Genomic DNA, 9,673 nt, shown 5'->3' on the forward strand with positions numbered 1-9,673 from the left:
CGTATGGACCTTCCTAGTACGTGTAGCATACGCGTATGACCAGAGGGATGGAAAATCTAGAAAAAAGACAAGCTTCTGGTGATACGCGTATGGGAGTTAGCAATACGCGTATCAGATGCTGTCTTACGTGCAATACGCGTATGTAACAGCTCAATACGCGTATGAAACAGCTCAATACGCGTATGAAGCCCAAAATCAGGAAAAACCCAGCTGCATAGCTATTTACAGGGGAGAACACGATTTTGCGGGGGTTGGACAATTTTGGAGAAAAAAGAGACGCGTTTTGAGAGCTGGAGACTCAAGGATTATCGGAGGATTCATATGTTCAAGAGTTTTTCGACTATTGAAGATTGATTTCTCAAGAAATTCTGTAATGACAACAATTTCTATCTTTGTTTTTATTCCTATTATGAGTAGCTAAACCCCCCATTGCTAGGGGGGTGACCCTGATTCTGAATGTGGCAGATTTTATGTTTGTGAATGCATTGACTATTTCTTTTTCTCAATTGATTTGTTCTTATTACCGTTCTTTATGCTTTATTCGTCGGACCTACGAATGATGATTAATATGAATAGTTTAAGCTGGACAGTAATTATTCATTGATTTGTATAAGAACTTTGGATAGTAAAGATCACCTAGGACTAGGGATATTCTATCTGATCGGATATTCTTGATATTCGAATGCTTGAGTATGAACTTAATTATTTATGGACATAGTAATTAGGTTACATAATCAAATGTCTTTTCACTAAGGAATTAGGAATAGATACCCCTGAGGACCGGAATCAATCGGACGAGATCATTGTCAAAGCCTTCATAAATTATATATGTCACAGGAAGTTTCATTCACCGTACCCTAGCAATCTACTCTAATTTATCTCTCGTTCAACCATTTTATTTGTTTTATTTATTTGCAATTGCTAGTATTATTACTCATATCACAAAAACTAAAGCTTTTTGTCTAATTGAAACAATCGATAAACTCTGTATCGTCAAGCAGTCCTTGAGATCGACAAACGGGGAATTTCCCTTTTATTACTACAGTGAGAAAAATAGTACACTTGCTATTTTCCCATCAGTAACCTTTTGAACGACTTGAAAACCGACCAAGTGAATTACGCCCAAGGTAACCCATTTTCAAACACTTACAACCCTGGATGGAAGAATCACCCGAATTTTTCCTATAAAAACCAGAACCCTATCCAAAATTATGCACCTCAAAGACCACAAGGTTATCAAGCCCAAAAACCAAATCAACCTATGCAAGATGTGCCCCGGAAGCCTAACCTTAAGAAGATCATGGAGAGCTTTATATCAGGCCAGACTCAGCAAAATAAAGAATTCCTAAACCAGAACCTTCACGTAAACAAACTGATAACACAATTACAGACCAAGGTTGATCAGATAATCACTCACAACAAGCTGCTTGAAACCCAGATCTCACAGGTAGCACAAAACTAAGCCCCACAAACTACACCTGGAGGACAATTCCCTGGACAACCTCAACTCAACCCTCGAGGGAAAGCTAACGCTATCTCATTACAAAGTGGGACCGCTTATGAAGGGCCTCATAACCCAGAAATGAGCGAGTCCAAACCCTCTAAAGAAAATATACCTTCAAACCAAGGAGAGGAACCGGTGGAACCCGAAAAACAAACCGACCAAGAAGGAAAAGCCAAGGAGAAAACTTACAAACCACCACCCCCGTACAAACCACCAATCCCATATCCGCAAAGACTTAAACAAACCAAAATCAATAACCAATACCAAAAGTTTATAAAAGTAATAGAGAAGCTTCATGTAGAGATTCCTTTCACCGAAGGCATCGCCCAAATTCCATCTTACGCCAAATTTCTCAAAGATATCTTAACCAACAAGCGTAGGCTTGACGATCCCAAACCCTTGGAATGCAACTTTATTTCTGAGAATAAACTCGCTAAGAAGGAGAAAGACCCTGGTAGTTTTTCTATACCTTGCATTCTAGGGAGTCATGCGATCGACAAAGCTTTCCTAGACTTTGGCGCTAGTGTGAGTTTAATGCCCTTAGCTGTGTGTAAAAGGTTAAACTTAGGAGAATTAAAACCAACTAATATGTCCCTCCAATTAGCCGATAGGTCTGTTAAGTATCCTATAGGCATTTTAGAAGACATCCCAGTTAGGATCGGTCAACTGTATATCCCAACAGACTTTATGGTCATGGATATCAAGGAAGATGACGATATCCCTATCCTTTTAGGTAGACCATTTTTATCAACAACCAGAGCTATAATAAATGTTAAAAGAGGAAAATTTAACTTTCGAAGTAGGGGATGAAAAGATAGAGTTTATTCTTTCAAAGTTCCTGATGGCACCAATCATAGGAGACACATGTTACGCGATTGATATCATAGATGAATGCATAAGGGAATTTGATCAAGAAGAACCTGTGATCGAACCATTTTCAAACCCAAATGAAAAGGATGACGAGCTAAAGGAAACGGAACCTCACACTAACGAATGTTTGGCCCTTACTCCGGACCTTTCACCAAATTCTCAAAAACCAACTCATGAACATAAGGAATTGCCCAAGAACCTAAGATATGAGTTTTTGGATAAAGAAATGAACCACCCAGTAATAGTTAGTGCCACCTTAAACCAATATGAGACAAACCAACTCTTGAATGTTTTACGAAGATACCCCTCTGCCTTAGGATACAACATCTCTAATTAAAAAGGTATAAGCCCATTTGTGTGTATGCACAGGATCTCGTTAGAGGAAGATTCAAAACCTTCCAGAGAACATTAGAGAAAAATCAACCTTGTAATGAGTGAGGTGGTAAAGAAGGAAGTCCTTAAACTACTAGAAGCTGGTATAGTCTATCAGATCTCCGATAGTAAATGGGTAAGTCTTGTACATGTGGTACCCAAAAAGGGAGGCATCATAGTCGTGAAGAACGAGAAGGGCGATCATGTAGCTAAAAGTATAGAAGGCGGATGGCGTATGTGCATAGATTATAGAAAGCTCAATAAGGCAACTAGGAAAGACCATTTCCCCCATTCCATTCATAGATCAAATGCTTGAGCGTCTTGCTAGACACTATTACTTTTGTTATCTGGATGAATATTATGGATTTTTCCAAATACCCATTGTCGCTACACGAAAAATACAGAGTCACCATCGATTTTTATTTATTCCAAAGGAAAGGGAAAATATCGAGAAAACCCCAAAGTATGGCCATCGTAACCGCGAACAGGTTCGAAAGTCGGTTATGCAAGGAGAAGGTATTAGCACCCCTCACATCCATGGTACTCCATGGGAACCATCTAGGATGTTTGCGCTTAAGTGTGTGTTATCGAATGCTTGCTTGCCAAAGGTTTGCGAAGTGGAGGTAGATTTTAAATTAGTGTGCTTGCCAAGGATTGGGATCCTCGTGCCTACGTATGCCCACTTGTTGAAGTGAGAAATCAGAGCCTTCGTAGTTCGTGGGTTTGAAATTGTTTGATTTGTTTTATTGATTTTATTACCTTGAAGAAGGGTTTTCGATTGTGTCGCCCTAAGGCTCAAACGAAAGGTTTGAATGCGTTGAATTGTTTTTATGTTCTTTGAGAGAGTATTATTGATTTCGGATTGCACTAAAGACTATGGATAAAGGTGAATACCTCATACTACCAAGCCAAACGTCTTGTGTTCGAAGCATTCAGAATGAGTGTAGGAAAGCTCCAGTCTCATCCCTTCTTTATCGCTTAAGGCTCGTGACGTACGATCCTAATCGCCATTTATTGTGTTTTTGAATTTGATTTGGAAAAAGACCGCTTGACGTTGGATCAAGGGTTTCCTTATTGAATTTGATTTGAAAAAGGGACCGCTTGACGTTGGATCAAGGGTTTGATTATCGCTTTTGAATGGATGAACATTCCTAATGCCTAAGAAGTAGGTAACAAGCAATAAAATAAAGCAAGTAAATGCGTACATCGGAAACGGGAGGGGGGTACATGTAAAGTACAAGGGATGTGCGAAAGTAAAACCATTCAAATGAAAATTAAATCTAAAGTCTAAGCTCTATCTAAACATGCATTAGAACCAAGGTTAACTCCATGAGAAATAATAGCTAGGTTAATTGAACAATCGGAAAATTCTATAACTCCTAAAACTAGGGGAGCATGCAAGATTAGCCTATTCATAAGTCTAGGGGTAAAATCGTCATTTCTCAATTATGAATAAATTTCTACTTATGAAATTCTAATTAAAAAAACAATTAAATTCTAAACTAAATTTAATGTTTATAATATTTCTAAATCCAACTCTTCCAAAAATTATAACCTAAATCTAAAAATTCTAATGAACCTAAATTCCTAATTATTTCTAATATTTCTAATACTATTTCTAATCCTAAAATTATTTCTAATTGTTCTAAAGAAACTCTAATCCTAATTTTCCTAATTAATCCTAATCATAACTAATTTAATTTAATTAATACCTAATTGTCTAATTAAGCTAAGTAACCTACATTAACTAAACTTAATCAACTAGTAATCAAAAATAAAGAAATAAGCCCAAAGAAATTGAGAATAGGCTCAACAAAGGATAGAAAAGCCCAATCGGATGAGGTGCAGTAGCATTGAGGGAGTGTACACGCAGGCCAGAATTGCTTGGGCCAAAGGCCCAAGTCTCACCAACACGATTTGGTTTCATAACAATGCTTCAGAGAGTACCTTCAAACTTTCCCCGGAATGAGCGATTGTGAGACCTCATGGACCAACTGAAGCCGCTCGCATTAACCTCGCATCATTGACGCCGATGCGTCGTCGATGAGGGAGAAGGATCACCTTCAATCGGTAACGTGTGGTCGACGTAGAACAAGAATCAATCTCAATCGAAAATCCACCATCGATGAAAAGCGAGAGTCAATCTTCAATCGGAAATGCGTTGTCGATGAAAATTGATCGTTGACGATGATTGGAGTGGAGCGATGCGTCACCGCTTGAAGTGGAACGTAGAACGACGATGCTCGAGTCGAAAGATGACAAGCGGAAGCGAATCAATTCCGAAAAGGTATCGTCGAGTTTTTTCGCTTCTCTCTTATGCTTCTGTTATTTCTTTTCTTTTCCAACTCTATCTCTCTTCTTCTCCTTCAATTACTGATCGATTATGTACTGCGTTATTGCGTGTTAGATTGGGAGATTGTTTGAGCGAGATGAAAAATGTGAGGATTCAGTTGCGGCAGTCGCCGTGAATTGTCGGTGAAGGATTACCGAGCGTCTCCGTTTTTGTTATTGTTGTTAGCGATGAAGGTTGAAAGTGGAATCGCGCAGCAAATCGGAGAGGGAGTTTTGTCGACGGTGATGGAACTGGGAGGTTCTGTGAGTGGTTAAAGTGGTGATGGAAACGGTTGAAGGTGAAGAAAGATGGAAACATGGTTCTATTGCAGGTTTTTGCAGATGATGATGGTGAAGGGGTTTGGTGAGGCTAAGAATGAATACGGAGGGTGACGAGTGAAGAAATTTGATCCCCCCTTGAGGATGAAGGATGATGGATACTTATAGGGCGAGGTATTTAGCAAATTCTGTTAGAGTGAGTTTAGTTAGTGATTGAAAGTTAGTTAGAAGTTAGATTTTTTGTTAGTGAAGAAAATCGATTGTGAACTCTTGCTGTTATTTATAGTTTGAAACTCTGCTAGAGGTCCTTATTAGAAAAGCTTATTTTATGCAGGGTTTCATTTGGATTTTATGCAGGTTTTTCGTGTTGCCGGCGTTTCCATTGCATTGATGGTGTATGCTGTAGCTTATGGTGGCTAGGCGTGGGTTCGCTTTTGAAGTTTCCTTGCCCTGTTACTGCTGTTGTGGCTTTCTTTTTTGACAAATTGGTTTGCTGCCGTTGGGATTGTCGGCTTGTGGACCTGCGTTCCGTTGCAGCAAGGGGTGCTACGAGTTGCGTTTTTTGCCGCAACAACTGTTTGATGCTGTTATAGCTTGTATGGAGTTGGCTTGAGGCTTGTTAAGTTTCGATGCCTTGCGTATTTTGGAATGCTGGCTTTGCGATGTTACTAGCTGCGTTGGCTGTTGCAGCTTTTGTTTTTCCATTCGCAGCTTTTTCAAATTTTCATTTTTTCCTTCTTCATTTTATTTGGATTTCTTGGTCATCACCGTTGGATTATAAACATAGCAGCTTTGGTGCTGCCATTTCTGTTTCGCCGTTTTGCACTGCGCTCTGTTTCTGTTGGCTGCAGCTTATGGTGGTGGCAGCGTTTTGTGCTGATGCAGTTGTAGCTCGCGTTTTGCTTCGATGCTGCGGAGTTTTCATTGCCATTTCAATTGGCTTGCGTGTACTAGCTTCCGTGTTTTTGCTGCATTATTCCCTCTTTTGTCTTATTTGAATGTGGTGTTCGAGTTTGGGATTATGGTAACTTGATTTTGGATGTATAGTGGATATTTGGATATAATGGATATGGTGTATTTGGTATTTGGTTAATGTTTTTGCTAAGTGGATTTAAATGGTTTGGATAAATTGGATTTTGATTTTTAGAACATGGATATTGAAAATGAATAATGAAATTGGTTAATGGATAATGGAAATGGTGAATTGGATAACGGACTTCGGATATGGATATAAAAACGGATAATTGCTTGATGACTTGGATTATTAAGTGGATAATTGGTCTAAAATGGACATGGATGGATGATTGGTTTGATATGAAATGGACATTGGTTAAGCGAATTAAATGGATTATATTGGATTAATATTGGATAAATGGATATGGTCATGGTAATTAGATTTGTGGTTAAATGGGCTTAAGGATGGTTTGGATCAAATGGCCCACTAATGAAATTAAAAAAAGGAAATACTAATAATTAAAATAAAATGTCAAGACTGACTTGTGACTAAAACAATGTTTTCTAAAATAATCGGCTAAAGAAACAATGATGAGATGTTTTCCCGACATCAAACTAAATCTCCAAAGTCGACTTGAACCTCAAGAATCAAAATTTGAATTAGAATTCAATTTGAACCTTTAGAATCCATCCAAAACTTCACGAATTAATTCGAAATTGATGGAATGATTATGGATCACATGATTAAAAATTCAGAAGTTGATGGTTGACTTTGGTCAACTGATTGACCAAAAAGTCAACATAGACAAAAATATGTATTCTCTTGTGGACAAACGATTATGGACCACAAGATCCTGAACCAACGACTTATGTCAATGCCATGAATCAATTCAGGTGAACATCGACCAAACAACAGTTTATACACAAGATCTTTGACTATCAAAGTCATGAATCAGGATTCAATCCCTATGACGTGTGTAACACCCCTTTTTCTACCCCAAAATACTTAACATATAATCAGAGTAAATAAGCACGCATATAAACAAAAAGGCATCACATCGACGTTTTCAAAAACTAAAAGCTTTCAAAAAACCAACATCATTCATCATCAATACACAATACACCTGGTCATTTGAAATAACACATTTCCATTATCATGAATATTCAAGAATATGCGTTCGCAGTGGAAAATAACGAATATCCATGCATTTCATAAAATGATCCATGTCTCATACCATGATCATCTCTCAATAATCTCTTCAATTAAACATGTTCGCAAGTAATACCATAAAACGTATCCAAATAAGACACGAGTTCAATACTACCAATCTACCCAGTGTTACATGACCAGAGCATTGACTCACTACTTAGTCTCTAAAATAAAGCACCGAAGCTCTCCAGCTAACCTCGAGTGCTACCGTTCACTTACTTCAGCAATACTACTCCTGAGTATCTGCACGATACCCATGTAAAGATAACATTCAAACAGAAAGGGTGAGAATTCAAATCATTATGAAAAGTATAATCAAGCACAATGATTAAATCAATAATTAAAGGAATTCATCACACTTTATATAACCATGTAAATAATATTAAACAACATTTATTTCACATTTTTCAAGCACACATAAAAACTCAAGGAGTATAATATTCAAATCCAATAGTGTATTCCCAAAAATACACATAACGATAATTATCACATAATCACAAAATTTGCCAAGTTATGTATCCAAACATCACCAAATTCAATTACCATATTTCATACACACATCACAATCACAACAATGCAAACATTCAACTATCACATGACTCTACTGTGACTCAATGCAAGACATGTGACTCTATGCATGTGGTACCATAATGTGAACCCAATGTTTCACCGCTTTCCGATTCAATATCTAGAATCCAAGCCACCACGTCTATTTCCAATTAAAGATCAACGTCTGCTACGCCTATTTCCAATTAAGGATCAACGTCTATTTACCATGCCTATTTACAATTAAGGATCAACGTCTGCTACGTCTATTTCCAATTAAGGATCAACGTCTATTTACCACGCCTATTTCCAATTAAGGATCAACGTCTGCTACGCCTATTTCCAATTAAGGATCAACGTCTATTTACTACGCTTATTTCCAATTAAGGATCAACGTCTGCTACGCCTATTTCCAATTAAGGATCAACGTCTAATACCATGTGAACCCATAGTTTCACCGCTTCCACCATGAAGCCGACCATGCCATGAATGAATGTACAAATACCAACACATATGCAATTAAGATCATCTCTACCATCTTAACATTCCACATATCACAATAATTCAACTCTATGAATTATCCACCAATGGTACATATACACATTCATAACAATATATCATTCACAATCCACCAATGGTACATACACACATTCATAACAATATATCATTCACAATCCACCAATGGTACATATACACATTCATAAAAATATATCATTCACAATCCACCAATGATACATATACACATTCATAACAATATATCATTCACAATCCACCAATGATACATAAACACATTCATAACAATATATCATTCACAATCCACCAATGGTACATATACACATTCATAACAATATATCATTCACAATCCACCAATGGTACATATACACATTCATAACAATGTATCATTAACAATCCACCAATGGTACATACACACATTCATAACAATATATCATTCACAATACACCAATGGTACATATACACATTCATAACAATATATCATTCACAATCCATCAATGGTACATATACACATTCACATAATATCTATTAGAGTCACCTTTCTAATGCTTTAAACCCCAACCCAAAATGATTCACGAGTTGAAAGTTATGAATAAAACCGTACACGAAGGCGTTACTAAAAGTTGTTGTTTTCTAAATTTTCCAACATAATTTTCATCTTCTTCAACCCCAAAAACGTCAGTGAAATAATCTCTAAAATTATTTTATTCTTGAAACAAAGTTATAGCCTTCTGTTTCATCTATCCAACGCTTCAAACGGCATTCAATTTGGACTTACGGATCAAAAGTTATGACCAAAACGATTTCGATAATAAAACATAAAAAAAAGGGCCGCGATTGTGACGGACAGCATGCCGAATTTTCTGCGGTTTTCATCGTTGGAGGACCTTCGGATCTCCGATTTCAATTCCGTAAAAAGCCAAACGTTCATAAAATTATAACTCACACAATACTCTAAATATATAACGTTAATTTGCAGTTTTAACACAATCAATCTCCACAATCAAGCATACTCATCAAAACGTAACAATTCCAAACAACCATACAAAATTATGGATTTTAACCTAAACATACATCTACCCATTGACCCAATC

The 9,673-nt window shown here is 37.2% G+C and overlaps 1 long non-coding RNA gene across 1 annotated transcript; it reads left to right on the forward strand.

Moving 5' to 3' along the window:
- The first annotated feature begins 4,687 nt into the window (after positions 1 to 4,687).
- On the forward strand, positions 4,688 to 6,440 carry LOC127076033 (uncharacterized). The gene is made up of 3 exons (XR_007786742.1): positions 4,688 to 5,033; positions 5,154 to 5,530; positions 5,691 to 6,440. It is a non-coding gene; the product is annotated as an uncharacterized LOC127076033 (long non-coding RNA).
- The last annotated feature ends 3,233 nt before the right edge of the window (positions 6,441 to 9,673 follow it).

Source organism: Lathyrus oleraceus, chromosome 4 (genome assembly GCF_024323335.1).
Source record: "Lathyrus oleraceus cultivar Zhongwan6 chromosome 4, CAAS_Psat_ZW6_1.0, whole genome shotgun sequence".
NCBI classification, from domain to species: domain Eukaryota; kingdom Viridiplantae; phylum Streptophyta; class Magnoliopsida; order Fabales; family Fabaceae; genus Lathyrus; species Lathyrus oleraceus.